The sequence below is a fragment of the Pyrus communis genome, chromosome 14 (genome assembly GCF_963583255.1).
Source record: "Pyrus communis chromosome 14, drPyrComm1.1, whole genome shotgun sequence".
NCBI lineage: Eukaryota > Viridiplantae > Streptophyta > Magnoliopsida > Rosales > Rosaceae > Pyrus > Pyrus communis.
Genome location: NC_084816.1, coordinates 2,293,531 through 2,303,157, shown reverse-complemented (window position 1 = coordinate 2,303,157; position 9,627 = coordinate 2,293,531). Strand labels below are relative to the sequence as shown.

General features: G+C 37.1%; 1 pseudogene; it reads left to right on the top strand.

Moving 5' to 3' along the window:
- The first annotated feature begins 2,050 nt into the window (after positions 1–2,050).
- On the top strand, positions 2,051–9,103 carry LOC137715801 (kinesin-like protein KIN-14F; annotated as a pseudogene).
- The last annotated feature ends 524 nt before the right edge of the window (positions 9,104–9,627 follow it).

The window sequence follows — 9,627 nt, the reverse complement described above, 5'->3', positions numbered from 1 at the left end:
CAACATTTCCGTTGCGCCTAGGTTCGCTCTCTTTCTTATTAAACTCATACACCAAAATAATTAAATCCAAGTGAATAATAAATGAGTAGAAGTATACTAACAATTAAATAAATAATTATTGATCTATTCTGATTTAAATCAGATCAATCTGCTGGGATTGTTCACCAAACCATCCTTTACTTTCTCACCAAACAATCGGATGCTGGTGAAAAGAAGTAACGGGCATCTTTGTCAGGTCCTGCAGCTCAAAACTTTTAGAACAATTATCGGCGATTAATTAGAAGATAATGGGGCTCACTGAAATACATTCTTCTTAATTAGTTTAGTATATTGTATTGTCAAATTGTTGATATGGACCCAGTGTTCGAATAAAAACTTGATCAATGATCCTAGCTAAATCGGAAACTTGACAACATAACTCGTCAAACTACTTAATTAACAAGATCAAAGTTCTCTTGGAATGGATACTCTCTATGTGGCATTGAGGACTCGAATTATGGTTGTTTCATAGTCAAAACCATGAGAGTCACGCTAAAATTGATAAGTCGGCCAGATTAGAGGCAAGATCAAGATTAATCAATTAACCAACAAGCTGAGTGATCAAGATAAATATAAATGGCATCGCTATTACCACTAGCGACCGACCGTATCATATTCAAAACGAAAAACGGTCATGTATTTAGCCAACACCATGAAGGATAATAGAGAGGCCAAACCATGCATAGATGCAACATTATGGTACTCGTCCAAAGTCGACCAAGAAACAATGCTTTTATAAAAGTAGTTTTATTGTGGCATATGGTCCCGCCTTTTTTTTTTTTATATACTATAATATTAAGAGGATTTGGGTTAAACCACATAACGTGATAACTCTTGTTGATGAGAATTTTCAGTATGTTTGGAAGATGGACACATACGTTATATATCATTATATAAGTGGAGGGACACTTGAAAAAAAATTCTCTCCACTTATATAATAATATAGAATGAATTGCTTCGTGTTTGGGGCATTGAAAAATCTCTCCTTTAATTAAGTACAAACATTGTCATTCGCAAAAAAGTAATCTGATTTGATCTATCTAGCATTACTTTTCATAAAAACAAACTTGTGACATTTAACTCTAAATACCACACTAACAGATACTAGCGCATGGGACTACGCTTTCCCATAATCTGATTTGTGTTCACCCCAGCCACGTGGAGGGACAAGATCCAAGTCAAACTCACCCTCAAACTTTGACCTGTTTTTGTATTTTTGCTAAGCTAACCCCATGAGACAACAACGTTTCAATTTGCAGAGTCTTCTAATATTTCACTTAACTGGACTCTCACTCTCTCCTCTCACATAGGAAAGCATTCAATGAGCTACTACTCAATTTTGAATGCTCATTTCACAATGCACACGAGAAGCTTGCTTTCACCTTCCATGTCTGGCTCAGATCAGATCTGAAAAGTTCAATGCAAAGCTGAGCTCAACTTCAACTACTGATCCAGCTCACTAAATACCATTTTAATTTCTTGGGTTGGTTTAACTTCCAGATGCTCAAGACCCTTTAAAGGTAAGAGCCTCACAAACACACTGCACTCACTCAGATCATGATCAATGTACTTTCTGAATTTCATTTTTCTGTATGTGTTACAATCTTTTCACTTAACTATATATGCCCTCAAACTGTTGTTTGCAAGAATGTACGTTTTTTCAAGGAAAGTGAGTTTTGCACTCTCCTTCTCTTAATCACACAATGTGCTTTTAGTTGAAATGGTTAAGAGCACTTAGACTGCAATCAAGGTTCAGTGTTTGAATCTCCTCCCCAAATGTCTATTAACAAAAAAGGTTTTAAATATCAAATTCAGCAGAGTAGTGTTTAAACTTTAAAAATTGCTGTGCAGACTGTGTAGCTGAATGAGATTTTTGTCCAGTTCTAACTATGTTTATTTTTGTTATTTTATTGAATTGTGCAGTGCTTGCAGAATAAAGAATAAGTAGTATATAATTTCTTGGAGAACTCAAAAATGCCACAAGAAAGCAATTTTAATTCAATAATCTTCACATCACCTAGCAAGAACATGAGAGGGCTGAAGGGTTTAGTCTCCAACAATGAAGCTCCTCCATTTGCAAACACTGAGGAGTTCATCAATGACTATGAATTGGCTCAAAGGAAAGCTGAAGAAGCAGGTATTGTTCTTTACTTACATTTTAGCCAAAAAAATAGGAGACTTTTCTTCCAAAGCTTTAGTTCTAAATATTTATTATTTATTATTATTATTATTATTATTTTCTTATAAACTTCTTATTTTTTCTAATTTTAAATTTGTCTTAGCTCTTTAATTAAAATAAATAAATAATTTGTCTCAATTCATCTGTATTTTGGGTGGAGAGGTTTGGAATGTTTGATACTTGACTCATGGGAAGGTAGCTAGATTAGATAGGAAAATAAGAAGTTTATAAAAATATGTTACAAGGTTTGAATCGTTGGATCTTTGATTGATCGGTGCATAGAATGTCAGTTTTACATGTGATACATGTTTTATTTACACACACACACATATATATATATATATAGAGAGAGAGAGAGATATATATATATTTTTTTTTTTTAATTTGTAATCTCTGGGAACAAATATAAAGTATGTGATAAAATATGAAAAGTAAAAGAAAGAGCAAATATAAAGTATTTTGTTGGTAATGATTTCACATATCGATCGCATATGGATTCTGATGAATGATTTGGACCTTCCCAAATATTGGGTGGGTTCAAATTACCCATCTTTGCATGATATACATAATAATCTGCCGAAAGAAGGATTTAGTTTAGCATAAATTAATTTACAAAATACTCTTTGATAGTGACGATTAAGGCCATCTCTGCAAGCATCACTATTTTTGGTGGGGTTGGGGGGAAATAACAGTGCAACTGCAACTAGTGATAGCTATAATGTCAACTTGTTAAAAATCTGAAATTCAGAATTGAAAAATGACTGAGATGAATTGTAATTTGTAAAAAAAAAAAAAAAAAAAAAAAAGACTGGGGAATATCGCTATAGCTTAAAATGCTCATAGACCCTCCTTAGCAGTTAGCACCAAGAAAAGAACAATGGGCAATGAATCTTGGACAAAAAATTTGGTTTGAGGTGAATTGGAGGTGGCTTTAACGAAGTTGGAAAGTTGCTAGAAATTTCTTAGTGTGACGATATACCGTAATGTACTGCTATTAATCTACGTTATAATATAGTAGACTACATAGACCTAGTTGAGAAATTTTTGAGTGTGTTGGAAGAGGGTGATGGGTACGATCGAAAAATTTCTACTGACTACCTATGATGTATGGACACGGACACATGAATACGACACGACGCAAGGATACGTCAAATTAACGAAAAAAATTGTTGTATGACAACAATGAATACGACACGACATGGAGTTACGGCATGACACGGAGATACTAAGGGATACCACTGTGTCCATGCACTAGTTGACTACACATGCAATTTGTTTAGAAACTTACAAATTACCAAAAATAATTCCAAAGAAAATAAATAAAAGCCAAATTTCACTTAGATAAAATTTGATTCTTCAAAGTCTTATAACCTAGTGAAAAAAAAAAATTTCCTAACCTAAATTTGAAATGTTATTGTGTATTTGTGGTTTAAATTCTAATAATATTGATTAATTGTGTTTGTGTATTTTAGCTTCAAGGAGATACCAAGCAGCAGAATGGCTGAGGAAGATGGACTATGGCGCTTCCGGAACACTTTCCAAAGAGCCCTCTGAAGAAGAGTTCCGCCTTGCTCTCCGCAATGGCCTTATTCTCTGCAACGTCCTCAACAAAGTCAATCCTGGTGCTGTTCTTAAGGTGATAATTACAAATATTCTATTCACTTCTTTTTAGTAGGGTGATAGCATTAGTGGGTTAAATAGTTAGTTGTTAGCGGGTAGAGAAATCGGTGCAAATGAGGTGTTATGTTATATGCATGACTTACCAGTTAGTTTCTTTACAAGGAAATGTGCTCTACATCTATGGTCATCATAATTCGAAGCTGTGATTATTTTCAAAAACTTGTGGCGGGTTTGGTTTGAGTTTTCGCGTTTCTAATTGGGTAACATTCTTTGCTGGATTTCAAATTATAGGTGGTGGAAAATCCCATCATTGCGGTTCAGTCAACGGAGGGGGCAGCACAGTCTGCAATTCAGTATTTTGAGAACATGAGGAATTTCCTTGAGGCTGTTAAGGACATGAAGCTCTTGACATTCGAAGCGTCCGATCTCGAAAAGGTTTGGTTTCCTTTTTGATAAAGTGGAAAAGGGTTGGATGCTATCATAGTTACGTAGCATTTTGGAATAAAACATGCATCTTGTTACTGCATTCTGAGGGATTTGGATTTGCAGGGAGGCTCGTCGAGTAAAGTTGTAGACTGCATTCTTTGTCTCAAAGGATTTTACGAATGGAAGCAAGCCGGTGGAATTGGAGTTTGGAGATATGGAGGGACTGTGAGGATCACATCCTTCCCAAAAGGGCCACTATCCTGCTTAGGTAGTGAAAGTGCTGATGAGTCAATAGACGAGTCGGAGTCATCACAGTTTGAACAACTATTAGAGTTTCTTCATCTTTCTAGTGAGGTCTCAACCGAAGAATCCAGAACTGCCAATGCTCTCGCTTTCCTTTTCGATCGCTTTGGACTTGGACTTATACAAGCTTACCTTCGAGAGACTAATATGGTCGAAGACTTGCCCTTGAATGCAACGGTAGGTAAGATCCTTAATATAAATATGATTCTATTTTCATAACCATACTTGCCGAATCAATTCTATTGTCTTAAGGGTTCTGATTCAGTTTAGTGACTAAAAATGTATAGGTAATCGATACTTTACTGAGTAAGGTAGTCAAGGATTTCTCAGCGCTGCTTGTTTCACAAGGCACTCAGGTATGTTAGAAGTCTCCGTCCCACGGTGTTTCTATTACTAGCATTGTGTAGAAGTACTTCTACTGGATCAGTTTTTCGACTTAAGCAGGATGCCATTCGTCAGCGCGTGGAAATAATCTTACATCCCTAATTTACAAATTTTCTGCAGCTTGGCCTTTTTCTAAAGAAACTACTGAGAGGAGACTTGGGTGGTCTATCTAAATCGGAATTTGTAGAAGCTATTACACAATATCTAGGTCAAAGAAATGGTTCGGTCTCAAATGATCTATCCAACTTCTGTATTTGTGGTGGGAAAGGTAGAGAGGATGTTCAGTGTGACAGTAGCCATTCGTCTGTCCATGAAGAACTAATTAGGACTCAACAGAAACAGCTTGAGGTGAGTATCCAATCTTCCGTTTCCTGCAAGAATTATGAAAATTTCGCAGGTGCATTAATAGATCAAGCATATAGGTTTTCTTCCCTCTTCCTTTTCGGCAGAATGCAAAACATAGATTTTCTTCTTACTCAACCGTTTGCTTTTGTCCGTCTTGGATATCTTTAGGAGCTCAAATCATCTTTCCAAGTGACGAAATACAAAGTCAAACAAGTTCATTCAAACTGGGAGGAAGAACTTAGAAGGCTTGGTAATATTCTAAAGATTTGATCTGCCTCGAGAATATTTCTGTAAACTACAAAATGGATTCATTAACCTCATACTTCATTTTATTCGGTCTCAGCACATCACATCAAAGGCCTTGAAGTGGCATCCTCTTCCTATCAACAAGTTATCGAAGAGAACCGAGTTCTTTACAATCAAGTGCAAGACCTCAAAGGTGTTTATTTCATCCCAGCTTAATGTATTATCTAGCATGTTAGGATATGGAGCTTATTTAGAAGATTTTATTTCTTGCAGGATCAATTAGAGTCTATTGCAGAATCAGACCCTTTTTACCGGGGCAATTGAACGGCCAGTCCACTGTGGATTATATCGGAGAGAATGGAACCATCATGATTGTCAATCCCCTTAAACAGGGCAAAGATGCAAGAAGGGTTTTTACATTTAACAAAGTCTTCAGAACAAATGTCACACAAGGTATTCTATCATAGCAAAGTTTTTCAAACCGCTTTCAGAAATTGAATTCGAAATTTGAGTAACAGTCTATTGAAATAAAATGAAGATGTGCTACTACACTACGATTAGCCATGAACGAGAATGAAAACTTCATTTTACAGTTTGTACAGCTTAATATTTTTGCGTAAGAAATTATTCGTGATCTCTCTTCACTGTTCTGTGCAGAGCAAATATATGGTGACACTCAACCACTGATCAGGTCGGTTTTAGACGGTTATAATGCATGCATCTTCGCGTATGGACAGACTGGTTCGGGGAAGACATACACAATGGTAATGCCAATTTACTCTAGTTTTGCAAATAGATGTGAGAATTCGTATATGTAGATATTAGATTGTATTGAAAAACTACTAATACACACAACATGCACTTCTTGCTTATCTTATGCAGAGTGGCCCTGATTTAACAACAGAAGAGACATGGGGTGTAAACTATAGAGCCCTTCGTGACTTATTTCAAATATCGAAGGCGAGGCAAGACATAGTAAGATATGAAGTTGCAGTTCAGATGATCGAAATATACAACGAACAAGTGAGAGACCTTCTAGTCAGCGATGGCTCTAACAGAAGATATCCTTGCCCTTCCTTTATTTTTTTCTCCAACTTGAGTCCAAGTTTAGGCCTTACGAATTCACAAGCTCTATAAAGTATGTTGTCGCGTTGTTTCCTTAACTTATATGGTACATTAGATATACGAAACAAGTCTCAACTGAACGGCCTCAATGTACCTGATGCAAGTTTGGTTCCAGTGACATGTACTCAAGATGTTCTTGAGTTGATGAAAATCGGCCAAAGGAATCGCGCTGTTGGCGCTACAGCTCTAAATGAGCGCAGCAGCCGGTCTCATAGGTGGATCATTTATATTTTATTTTGTGAAGTTTAAGCATCATTTTGTTTTTTTTGATGGTCTAACAAGTGAATTTTGGATTGGCTATTTTTTCTGCAGTGTTTTAACAATTCATGTACTTGGAAAGGAGTTGGCTACTGGATCAATTCTAAGGGGCTGCCTTCATCTTGTGGATTTGGCCGGGAGTGAGAGAGTTGATAAATCCGAGGCTGTTGGCGAGAGGCTAAAGGAAGCCCAGCACATAAATCGATCGCTTTCTGCACTCGGAGATGTCATATCTGCTCTTGCACAAAAGAGTACACATGTTCCTTACAGAAATAGCAAACTTACTCAAGTCTTGCAAGACTCTTTAGGTAACCTTAAAAACATATTAAGTCTTGTTGATAGAATCCACGTTTCCAAATGCTTAGCATTTTAATTCGATCTGCAATGTCGATGATCTTAATTTTGTCTATGTTTAGGTGGTCACGCAAAAACCATGATGTTTGTGCATATAAATCCTGAACTTAATGCGCTCGGGGAGACGATCAGTACCCTCAAGTTTGCTGAGAGGGTTGCATCCATCGAGCTTGGGGCGGCTCAATCTCATAAAGAAACGGGTGAAATCCGCGAACTTAAAGACGAGGTTTATCTCTCATTTCTGCAGTTCTACTTCAAATTTTCACTGATTATGTTATAGTGCTTGCTTAAAAGTAAATAAGTATCTGTGTAGATATCAAATCTTAAACTGGCATTGGAGAGAAAGGAAGCTGAGCTAGAGCAAATTAAAGGCAACACACGAAACGCCACTGATTCCCAAAAGTCAAGAGCTGTTTCACCTTTCCGTGTTCCAAGAAATGGTACTGGAAACGGTTCAAAGCCTGAAAGCTGTCAGCGAGCCTTGGACGAGACTAGGATTTCTGAGGTACATTCCGTCATGAAAAATGAAATAGTTGAAATTCGGTACTATATTTTTCTTGAGGAGTAATGCTAGCATTAGACTTGGGAGGTTCTCTAATTGCATACAAATGAAATGGTTTGGTAGCAGATGATAAAAGTTCATCTCATTTTTGTGCTCAAATTTGTTGGCATTCAGGCAAGAAGTTGCTCTACGGGCAAGCAAAGGCGGTTGAGGTTTCCCTCTGCATTCGCCGACAAGGAGATTGCACCGAAGATGCCATTACCAGTTGAAGACAGATTAGTCATCCCTGGACATCTCAGAACACCATCACCTCCAGTTAGGAGATCAATATCTACTGATAGAGGGGCCTTCATCAAAAGTAGGAATAAGGCTGACACAACCGAAAACCAACCAATTGTGAAAGTACCATTTCCAGCTAGAGTACCTGTCAATAAATCCCTTGCAACTATGCCGGTGTTCCCATCAACTGAGAACAACTCGAGGGTATGCACCAGTTCGCGAGAACCAACTAAGCACGAGGACATTTTCGGTGCATTAAACAGCCTCCAGAAGGCCAACTCCAAGAAAGTTTACCAAGAACCTGAAGACGAGCAGTTTAAGCTAGCTCTTAATGTAAGGCAAGGCGGTATTAGAAAAATCAAGAATGAGAGTAAGGCAGCTAAGGCCAAGCAGAACCGGATACCAGCTAGAGTTCAAAATTCTGATGCAGTGACAACAATGTTTCCCAACTCAGATGCTGGTGAAAAGATTGAAGAGGCTCGGAAGAGTGACTTCTCTGAGCCAGAAAATGAAGATATCCTCATTGCTTCACCCAAGCATAATTCCTTGATGGCGAAAAAGCTTCGGCAACCCTTGCCAAGGAACTATATAAATCTTGAACCACGGTATGATCTATAAACCAATGGTTTTTCCTTATAAATTTTTTTTTTTTCGGATTCTCATTCTGAACCGGTGTATGCTGTGTTCTTTTACATGCAGAGGACTAGTGCAAGCAGAAGAACCTTTATTGGCTGGAAAGTCCGAAAACAAGCTTCTAAATGGCGTAACACGAAATCAAAAGGAAGGCGGCAACATGGCCATGCCTGAAATCCGAAGAAGCCGATCCACACGGAATTTTTAGTATTACCTTGAGGAATTTTAATGCTTTCAGTTTTCTTTTAAAGCATCTTTTGTATAGTTGCTATGTATGTTGGTGTTCCAGATTGCATTTTCCTTAAACCTTTGTCTTACTATATAAATTACCTATATATACTTTTTGAGATCACTCTTTCTGTAAATAAAAAAAACACAATGTTGCAGTTCTCAATCGAGTTTTTCTTCTACTGGAAGCTATTTTTAGGTTTTACAGGTACTTTTTTCTCCTTTTTATGTTCAAAGATTGCATATCTACTTGTCATCTAAATTTAATAAGTACTAAAACAGAAAGAGAAAAAAAAAGGATGAACATTTGATTTGATATGGATGTAAACAGATTTTAATAAATTTCACACGTTTAACAGAGTTTTGTTACCCGCGTCATCACGCGGGCTCAATGACTAGTGTATACTAAAATTAGTAAGGAAGAAAAAGAAGGCGATTCTTCTAGTACCAATGATAGCCATGGAACCAGCCTGGAAGTTAAGAGACACTATTTATAGTAAAATAGATAATTCTGTTAATCTATCCATACACCTCATTGACAGCCTCAGCTAGCTATGATGTTCTTCCTCAAAGCAGCTATTAAGATCTCAACTCCCTGAGAAGTCCCATCGCTATTGATACCATCGTTTGGTAAATTTCAACCTATTCTTCGAGCCTCTTGTCCTCGATATCAATTTTGATGTCTCCAGAATTTGAAATCTTGGCT